The sequence below is a fragment of the Mya arenaria genome, chromosome 9 (assembly GCF_026914265.1).
Source record: "Mya arenaria isolate MELC-2E11 chromosome 9, ASM2691426v1".
Classification (NCBI taxonomy): Eukaryota; Metazoa; Mollusca; class Bivalvia; order Myida; family Myidae; genus Mya; species Mya arenaria.
The window spans coordinates 9,424,700-9,433,819 of record NC_069130.1 but is presented as its reverse complement, the minus strand read 5'-3'; the positions used below and the strand labels follow the sequence as shown (position 1 = coordinate 9,433,819).

General features: G+C 35.1%; 1 protein-coding gene across 5 annotated transcripts in view; it reads right to left on the bottom strand.

Annotated features, from left to right (window-relative positions):
• Positions 1-5,677: 5,677 nt before the first annotated feature.
• Positions 5,678-9,120, bottom strand: part of LOC128246853 (guanylate-binding protein 1-like) — a 30,763-nt gene continuing 27,320 nt past the window's right edge. For all 5 annotated transcript variants that reach the window (XM_052965342.1, XM_052965343.1, XM_052965341.1 and 2 more), the window contains one exon: positions 5,678-9,120. This exon is cut by the window's right edge and continues 553 nt beyond it. The gene's annotated coding sequence lies outside the window, so the exon portion shown is untranslated.

The following is a 9,120-nucleotide window of genomic DNA, read 5'->3' as shown; positions in this document are numbered from 1 at the left end:
AAACGGTGACGTCAAATGGGCATACGGAGCCGCTCATGCACACCAGGCTAATAACCATGAACCTCTCGTTGGCCAGTCACGTGCACCCTCTGGTACCCGAGACCAACATTCCAACGAAGAGTACGTGACTAGCCGGCGAAACGTTACCCCCCCCCCCCCCCCCCCGCACTGCACCAGCAGTTACTGCTGCTGACAACAAAACTCAGGGGAAAGCCTTGGCATTGATTAACCAGGCACCATAAGAGCAAGGTTTTATTTCATTAGCTAACGTTGCGCTAAAGCAGGGGTCGAATATGTATATTTCACCAAGCATTAGTAGCCACTTGACATGAGACTCAATTGTTAGACCAAGGTGAGTGGAAATGGATAAAACGTATGATTCAATGATTCCATCAATCGAATAACGGCCTGATGCCTTTTTCGTGTACTGTTCCATAGTCCTCAAAGAACCAAAGAGTTGTTGAAATACGGGCGAGACTTGAGGCAAAGAAATATGCTGTACTTGGCTGGCGCGAATATGATCATCAATTTAGAATGTGCCTCGCAATCGATTCTTCCTCCCTATCCTTTCCCAAAATCGATTATGAGCTTTGGCTTTCGTCATTAGGCCAATCACTTGCTGTCGTCAACAATGCAATCAGAGAGACCAATGCGAAAACATTCGTGCAAGACATATTGCAACGCTCACCCTTCTTGGTCAAGCGCTTATGATAGAGGAGGGAATCCTTTCTATGGCGGTCCACAACCGTAGCGCAGCTCATACCGCGCGAGACCTGCTCTAAATCGTGGATACCCCCACTCAGTTTCTAGGTAGTACTTGCGCTTGCCCCAAACCAGCAGACCACGTTACTAAATATCTTAGATTAATAATTTCTGGCTATTCGTCTACCAATTTCGAAAAGTTGTCGGACACCTTTTACACTACCTTCATACGGCGCACGCAGAGTCATTAGACAATTGTTTCAAATATGGTTCCAGAGAGCGAAAACATTTTGACGCAACAAAATCTAAGATGAGCCAAGGAAATCCCATACATCATTTTAGACAAAGTAAATTCAAGCAGGTAGAATGGCAGGGCCTTTTAGTGCACCTCCGTTTTCAGTTATTCATATTTCATATCGCCTTATTGAAAAATCGGGGCATGCACCCTAAATGAAATGTTGGGCACCATCTTATTACATGAAATCAAAAGGTCGTTGGTATGATGGTTGATTAAGGTCCTAATCGCTTGTTGGTTGAACGAGAGATAAAATCAGCTTTTCTGCTCCTTTTAATAACACCGAATGACTTTAAGTCACTTGGAATGAAACTACAGGGGAAATATTCATTGATTTTAACTTTCCAGTAGGCGTAAGTTGGGCCCCCTTTATTTTGTGGGTTTTCGCAGCGTTTCTTTATTGGCTTGGTATTAATTAGTTCTTGAACAAATGGATCGGGGTCAAAACTTGTCAGTACGTGGTGTTTGTTTTATAAGAGAACAATATTTTTTAGTGTAGTGTGTTGGTGATGAGACAAGTTGTTCTGTGTTGTAGGAAGCGATGAGATTAGACATTTTGTTAGTAGGTGATTTCAAAATATTAACATTGAAATCGCAAGTGACTATGACGTTGTCTACTCTTTCTGAAAATCTTTTATCTGTACCTTCTTTGAGAAGTGACCAGTGATTGTTGTTAGAATTATGGGGTCTGTATATGTATTAAGTTCGACCCAGACGCATTCAACGCCAAATACCGAGAGGTCAGGTCGTTTGCGATAGTTAAGACCGTCGCGTAAGTAGATCGTTACCCCGCCACCGACTCGATCTTGTCTGTCACAGCGGACGGAGGTTGAACGTAAATAATGTGGATTTGATCGTAAGGGGTTTAGGGACGCAACCAGGTTTCCGTGAACACAAGAATGTCAAAGGGTTGTGCTTTGATTTCAAGTAAGTGCAGCTCAGGTTTGAGACTTTGGATATTCAAACACATGATGCCTAACCCGGTGTTAATGAGTTCAGAGTACGATAATGTGGAGGTTTGGTCGCTAGATTCAGATAAAGGGCCGGGGTTAGGAGGAACATCGCCAAAGTGGTTAATCAGTTGCGGTACTAAGTAAAGAGCGACCGTGAACACTTTGATAAAAAAGGGGGTCAGTTTTGAGTATAATATGTAATTCCAAGATGCAATTCATTCAGTGACGTGTACAGAAAGCGAGCCTACGAAGTCATGAACGGTGTTTTCGAGGGATAACATATGGTGCCACGGACCGGGTTTCATGGGATGGGCAAGGAGTACGTCAGCATACCAGGTAACAAGGTTTAAAAAAGGTATGTAAAAATGTTATGGAAAAAAACAAAGAAAGAAAAATCTATCATGGTGGCTTTAATGTTGGACAATAAAATGTAAAAAATAAAATAAATACTAACAACAAAAATACAATTGCGAGTAACAATGATTTAGTGACAATGTGAGTGGTATGAATAAGACAAAAATATACTACAATTAGTATGTACAAAATATTGCCAGATAGACAAAAATAATAGTTTGTGAACATCTAAGAATATCTCGGTCTGGTCGTATTACATTTTACTAGCCGTTCTGTTAAAAAGATAGAGAACATACAATGGATGACGTACGTTTAAAAAAGAAATGGTACATATTCACAGACCTACTTGGGTCAGACGATGGACGAAAAGCTTTATAATATGTACTAAGTGCTACTTTTTTATTTGCTATGCGCACGATTGAGTAAACACGGTGTTGTAATATTAGTAGTATCTCAATTTATTGAGGTTATTAATGTCGTGTTTCAGTTCTTTTGTAGATGTGTTGCAAAGGGTTCATAGGTTCTACAAGATTGTCATTTAAAAGAAACGTGATTTAATAATATACAACGTATGTTGCATATAAAGGTAGGTAAATGTTATTCTCGTATTTTTTTATAATCTCGGGATGACTTCCCTTGTAATATACAGCTAAAATTTAGGCACACTTTTATAATAATTTACAATTGAGACAAACACCTTGATAACTGATATTGTAGCTACTTGCTACATAAAACTATAATATTCACATGATACATTATAATTGGTATTACTATTATTAGTAAATCGGTTGCAACCGAATGACGGACAAAAGCAACACACATTAAGATATCTCATAGACCTGTTGACCGCGCGTGGTTTAATTGATAGCTACAGTGTATGTTTTATGCATAATTTAACAAAATGCTAAAATAATTCGCGTGTGATACAGCTAGAAGCTTTGTTTTGGCATGCATGCAGTTTAATATATTCTTATATTTAAGCATTTCAAATTGACACTGATGCAAATGCAAATGCTTATTCCATTCCATGCAAAAAATCACTAGCTAGCACCAGTGGCTACTCATCTAGAACAATTGCCAACTTTCTGTCTATGATCTCCGACATTGTCTGTTAATACTCTGGCGTCATATAATGTAGGCCTAACAAGATTTCGAGACTTTCGTCAACTGTATTGTTGGGAACCAGAGTTAGAACACATAGTCATGTTTCTGTCAAATTGTCATTAGAAAATATCATACAATACGATTAAGTTTTTCAAAACCGCAAATGGTTGTCAATGCAAGCTTTTCGACTCCCCAGACATTACAGAAAATTATATCATAACTCGCATACTTAATACCATTTAAAGAGGATTGCCACATTCTAGAACAAGGCTCCCTATCACCAAGAGCATATAAGAATAACAATCTGGAGGATTACCATCTGTTGCTGTTAACTACTATGGACGTCAGTTGTTCACTGCTGCTTTCTGCTTAGCTTTAATTCGTCGTTTCTGCGTTGGTGAAAAAGTCAAATTTCATATATAACACAACAGGTTGAAAGTAGAGTAAACGAAATTGATGACATGTTCATTGTAACTTCAGACAGCTCTCTTCGCGCTCATCTAAGAGGTTCTAAATCAGACCAACAATCCAGGAGTTATAGTATCACAAACTCTTAAGCTATTAATTTTATTTGTCCTGTATATACTATAAAACAGTTCATTGCTAAATTTAGGTGCATTTTATGTAGAGCGTTGACACGTGGTCAATTCTCATGTAATCTGAAAAAGTGTTTGTTTCGACCATCGAATACTCAAAATAAAATACACTTTAGGAAAGGTGCTGCAACCACCACCCTAGCAAACTGCCCTATATAATTACTTTTGTATTGACCAAACATGTACTTCAACGTTTTTCAATTGCCCATACAGGTCCCAGCTCAAACATGTCTGACTATAAAAAAAACAGTAGTATTCAATCACTTTTCAATCTGAGTTCATAGTTATGTTTAATGCGTAGCAAAACCACAAACTCTCTCCATAACTGGACTATACTATAAAATCAAATTGATCAGCCTACTTTTTAAAAAGCTCTTAAATTCACATGTGGCCATAATATTAAACTGTGACGAGATATGTGGAATGTGAAAATATAGGGCTAATAAACGCGTTGTGGTCAACACTTATTGTGTCCTTTCAATACAGTGGAAGTCCTAATGCCGAGCACAGTGGCCGAGCTACCAGTATTGCAGTATTAACAGAGTGTCAGCTTCCATTATCACCACGAAAGCCATCGGTATACAAATATAGTTTAACTATTAACATGATCACACTGATATGGTTCACTTGCATCATTTTCACATTCCTAATAGTATGGTTCAAATGTTTTATATATTGGTAAAGTCTCTTTAAAAGCCAGCTGAATAGTGAGACAATAAATAATAAGTGCTGCTACAATTCAATTTGATAACAGGTTATGTATATATCGTTCCTACAGAAGTTGTTACAGCCTTACTATTATTTCCGAAAACAAAACGCAAGGGCTTAAAAAAGTCAGCATTCCATAATATATCGCCACCATAGTTTAATACAAGTGCCACAAGCGAGTTAGAGAGCTTTATGAATGTTGTGCAATCCGCTTCTGTGATCTTAACCACTTGTTATTTTTCAGCAAGTGCACGATATTTATGAAATTGGGTTTCCGACCCGATAGCTCAGCGGTAGAGCGTTCGCTTTGGATGCAGAAGGTCGCGGATTCAAACCGAAATACGTCAATGTATGGTGCCATTAGCTCCCTTGCCTAGCAATCGGCCTTTTGAGGGAAGTACTAGCAAAATGATGTACTCATTACTGGTTAAACCCATGCAAATTGTATCCCTTGCATTGGTGCTTTGCATCGAGCACATTAAAGGACCAAGAGGTGTCTTCACAAAGAGCTAAGGATTCACACTGGATCTCTTGTAGATCACACTACTTCTTCAAGTATTCTCATATCTGAATTTGACTGGGAACTTCGTCACTTCTTTCGCATGTCAGTTATAAAATTAAAGCATAAAAGTGTTGATGGCTTCACAATAAGCACGGGCAGACATAAACAAAGTTAAAAAAGGTCACCTTCAATGGAATATGGCAGTTAAGTTTCATATAAATTGGATAATCGATTTAGGTGAAAATGTCGTTTGAAGCATTTGTTGACGGCCGACCGACGGACGCCTGTCGCCGGATGGTCGCCGATGGGAATAGCTCATGCTGTGCACTCCGTTCTCAGATGAGCTAATAATTAACGTCGGGTTTAAAGGACAAACACACAAACTATTTAAAAATCAAGCTTTGTCTGTTTAAGATTCATGTTTACTGGATGCCGCTATTTTGTTAGAAATGATTGACACTAATTTCAAACTGTTTTTATTGATAAAATTCCACGCATCGATAACATCTTTATACAAAACAATACTATAAAATCATAAAAAAGTCGCTCAATAGTATGATTCTAATCATTTAAATTGCAGCTCTTAACAAAAACTAATTGACAGGGGAAAGAAACTTAATTGTGTGTGGCCTAGAAGTATCACTCTATTAACGCCTATATATATATTGAACATATACCTTCTATTTATTTAATATCAAATGCTCAAATACATGATTATTATATTAAAAGGCCATAATCCTTTCTTAGGTTACATTATTCTACAATATTTTTGTTATGTTTTTTATCCGTTAATTTTATAGAACGTTTTTTTTTCCAATCTTAAAATGTGACGTACAATTTTGTTCTGTTATAATGTTTGTGTTATAAGATTCAAGATTGGTTCAAGACTAATTTACAAAACACCTAGAAGGACATGGTCCGTGTAAAAACATATAAAATACATCTGTAGGGATTTCAAGTTATTCGAAACATATGTATTACAAAATTTAACAATTAACAAACAATAAGACTCAATGTCATATGAGCTATACAGCAGCTGCATAAGATAAGTAAATCAAACTTTTATATGATGTTATCTTTCATACTTGATAATTATATAAATCAAGAAAAAAAATCTACAGTATCAAAAACGTTACATGAATTTATATGAATAGACAAACGATATTCATACAATTATAAAGACGCATATATGTCAACTGATCTAACTCAAAATGCATTGTAAACGAACACTATTTATAAATTATATCAGCGTATAGACTACATTCTAGATAGAAATCAAATTCGTCTTCAAACACATACCAATGCTCCGTAAATATACTGTTAATCGTTGATTTTATCTTTCGGGGTCGAATTTGCTTATCAATTATGGTTGTTTTTTTCTAAAGCCCAGTTTGAAAGTTTACTTGAAAGTGGAAAATCTTGAAGAATGTTTACCAATATTACTCGTCTATAGCTTTTCGCAAATTCATGAATGCAGCTTTTAGATATAGGCGCAATAAATCCCTTCACCAAGCATTCCGAGATTTTCTCGTTACTATACATTGCATTGTATATTATGAGCCAGGTCAATAATTATGCAAAAAGCTAAAGAAACAAGCTTAGTAGCAAAAAGTTTAAACATAAACCTGGTTTAATGGCACTGGGTAAACGCCAAAGACATAGAACATAAAATCACAAACAAGTAACATGAAAGAACAGCACAAAACTCCACAAACAGCACAGTGCATACATACTATATACATAAAAAAACTAGGTATGTTTGTCAAGAATTGTTAAATACCGCCCTGGAACGGTCAGTAAAATGTAAATTTATAAGGTCAAATCAAGTACAATCAGTTGTTTAATTGGTAATTGAAAGGTCGCCTGTCCAAAATACATATTATACAAATTAAAACAATACATGAACAGAAGTGCCATATGTATCATATTTAACAAATATGACTAATGTTCTTAAATTATAAATGTTTTATACAATCATTTGCCAACAGAATACCATAATTTAGCATAGTGTCCATACATTATTATGCATCAATTCGATACATATAAATACTGCACTCTGCCTAAACAGAAAAAAACGTTACAATATTGTAAACAATACGCATGAGCATCTATTGCGGACACTCTCAATTCGTAATTATGATTAGAACATCGAAAGTTACAAAATTTTATCTTATGCTAGTAAAAGGTAATGTTCTTCATTTAACAAACTAACATAACCCAACAATTTCACCCAACTTTATTTAAAGTTTTCAGCATTAAGTAACATTGTTTAGGTTCAAATGCAATAGAAACAAATCACAAAACTAAATCATACTATTAACAAAATAAGAAAAAAAATATGACACACACATTGTAATCTTTCACGCTCTTCATACATGCAGAAGAACATTTATTTACATTAAGGGGTTTCCTGCAAAAACACATCTGTACATATTTAATATACTTAGGAAGGACAAATTCAACAACCCCAGATTTCAGACCAATAACATAGTATAAGTTACATCATACACATATTAGGACTTTTATTTACATAACCATCATTCCGGCAAGAACACTGCAAGGACATTATTTATACAACAAAATACCAATTAACATACTAATGTAAAGGGCTACCATTTGAGGCATTTCTTTTTTTATTTCAGTCTTCTCGTGGTTGACATAACCACAATTTATCTATTACAATTAATTGGTCATTTAGAAGCTATGTATGCACACTATCTACGTCATCTGTAAACATTAGGCATATACTATCTGGTATTTCATGCGTTATATAAAGATTCAAGAAACACAATTATCCATGAAAAGAGCAGAAAACTCCTTAATAAATTGGACACATATTGTCGAACTTGACTCATCACCTGTATTGTACTTGTTGCACTATTTGGTGTCTTAACTTATGAATCTAGATTGAAATACATGGATGGAAGAAACTTGTAATTAATTACCATCTATTCCGAGTGTTTTTGAAATAGTTTGTCGCTGTTAAGTTTGTCAGAAGTCTTACAAAAATTAACGTTTACGCAGAGTCTTTTTTCTATAGATTGTAGACAAACCATACTAATGACTGACAAATGGTTACAACAAAACCCAGCTTGACTATCGTTAAATTTATTGATATTCAGCTCATTCGTAAAGCCGTTCATTAATGAAAAACAGACGTATTGTATTCATGATATTAGCTTTTGATGATATTTGATATATTATCTAACTGGACATATTTCACTTTGCCCTTAAGAATCTGGAAAAATTCCCATTGACAAAATCAAATTGATGAAAAGCAATACAAATGGTTCTATCTCAAAGTAAATATATTAAAGTGACACTCTCATTCAAAATATATACATACACATATATAACAAACATTAATTTTGAGTGATAAACCTTAAACTAGTTACTAAATAATGCATTTATGGAAAATATTAATTACTTATAACAATATTGTAACCGTGTAATTAATAGCTGAAAACGCAAAAAATATTAAATGATTGGTGAATGCTAAAATATTTACCGTGATCTATTATAGTCTAAAAAGGTAGATGTATCGTGTTTTCTGCATCTTTCTTTCAAAAAAACCCACAAAATCCTTAATAAAAGCAATCGTTTTCGACATGTATCCATCTTTTTGGTATAATGAAACAATTATATTAATCGTGGTAAATGGTATTTGGGAGTAAGAGTGCATCTTCAATAAACCCACAGTTTTTATCATAGTTTACAAGATTAATAATAGTTCCTACTTTAGACAAAGTAAAGTCGTTTACATGGAAATCGCTATCATATGCGCACAAATAATTATGTACAGTATAAGGTTCAACCAAGACAGCGTTCTCTCACTGAGAAGGCTTTTGAAATAAATAATAAGATTTAGACTTTAATTGTTCCCGAAACGAATTGGGGACTGGACAG